This window comes from Oryx dammah, unplaced genomic scaffold (genome assembly GCF_014754425.2).
Source record: "Oryx dammah isolate SB20612 unplaced genomic scaffold, SCBI_Odam_1.1 HiC_scaffold_5, whole genome shotgun sequence".
NCBI lineage: Eukaryota > Metazoa > Chordata > Mammalia > Artiodactyla > Bovidae > Oryx > Oryx dammah.
In genome coordinates, this window is record NW_024070189.1 from 61,030,788 (window position 1) to 61,032,452 (window position 1,665).

A 1,665-nucleotide genomic window follows, 5' to 3' on the forward strand; every position below is an offset into this window, starting at 1 on the left:
TGACTTAAAGGAGTCAAAGTAGAAGTAGGAGTGAGGTGGGGGCATGATGTGAAGGTCTGGCCCAGCCTGTGAGCTGAAGGCACAAGTCTTGGAGGATGGCCTCTGGTTTATTTCTTTCCAAATAATCTCTCTGTCTCTGCTTCTCCAATTATTCCATGGCCCTCGATTCGTCCAGCAACATAATCAGAAACATTAAGTACATCATTATCTTCCCAAGTCCACAGCAGAGAAAGAGCTAAGACAATTTTTATGGAATTGTAATGTGCCCACTTGAACACAAACCCTAATTTCCTGAAGTCTAGCTCTAGTTTGAAGAATTGCCTGATTTATTTTAAAATTGAATTTTGCTGTCAGGGAAGCTGCCAATACTCACTGCCAGCGTTGTTATTTTTCTTTACGTATTTTAGTCTTAGCTCTTGAGTATAAAAAGCTCTCTCCCTCCTTCTTTTCCAAGAGTTGAGTTTCAACTGCGTGACCAGATTGTACAATTTTGCATGGGTTTAAGGCTTCACGAGGAAGTGGAAGATGCTGCTGGTTCATTGTCTCTTCTTACAAAAGACAGATTTTCCAGTGGCAAAGAGACAGGGGGAGAAAAAAAAACTCCAAAAAGTAGAACGGGCCTGAAGAGGTGTCCTGATCCAGCTCTCTGTCCACTGGCAGGACTGTCTCCAGGCCATTCCAGGTAGAAAAGGGAGTTTCACAATGTCCTTTGATAATCATTTCATCCTCCAAGGTCTTTAATTTCAAGCCAATTTAGTCATCAACTATGATGTCCTCCTATAGAGGACAACACTGTCTAACAGCTATGGTTTCAAGTATTTGTGATATAGCGATGCACAGGTTTTCAACAAGAACCTCTGGGATTTGTGATATCCAGAAAATGAAGCAGGGACATGTGGTAGAGAGGCCTAGGGGTTGGTACAGCTTTTGAGGGAGTAGGCAAGTGAGGGTTGGGTTACGTAAGTGGTGATATTTAAGATGAGACCTGGATGACTGTCATTTAGCTTCTATCCTATAGACAGCTGGGAACCAGCTAAGCTTTCTAAACTGGGTTACCACATTGCAGGGTAGTCAGTAATCTATTACCATATGTAGATAAGTGTACGTGTCTCGTCCTAAAAGAAACTCTGTGAGGTAACCATTATTCCCATTTTACACATAAGAACACAGATTCGAGCACCCCCAGTGACCTTGTACCTGAGGGGTCTTAAGTTCCTAAATTCTTTTGATTTCAAACATTGTGATTCCTTTTCCTCAGCTCATTCCTTTCCTTTGCCCAGAGTCACACAGATTATTAAAGGAACCTGCCCTTTCACACATGTTGCTATTTGACCTTAGGTCAGGCACCTTTGGGACCAGTTTGCCCATCTCTTAAGAGACCTCACAGACTTTGGGTATTTTGAGTTTGAAGTTCAGTCTTACACTGTTCCCCTTTTGTGTGCTGTGCTAAGTTGCTTCAGTTGTATCTGACTCTTTGGGACACTATGGATTGTAGCCTGCCAGGATCCTCATTCTATGGGATTCTCCAGGCAAGAATACTGGAGTGGGTTACCAGGCCCTCCTCCAAGGAATCTTCCTGGCCCAGGGATCAGATCTGTATCTCCTATGACTCCTGCATTGCAGATGGATTCTTTACTACTCAGCCCCCCTTTTAGGCCCACCTAA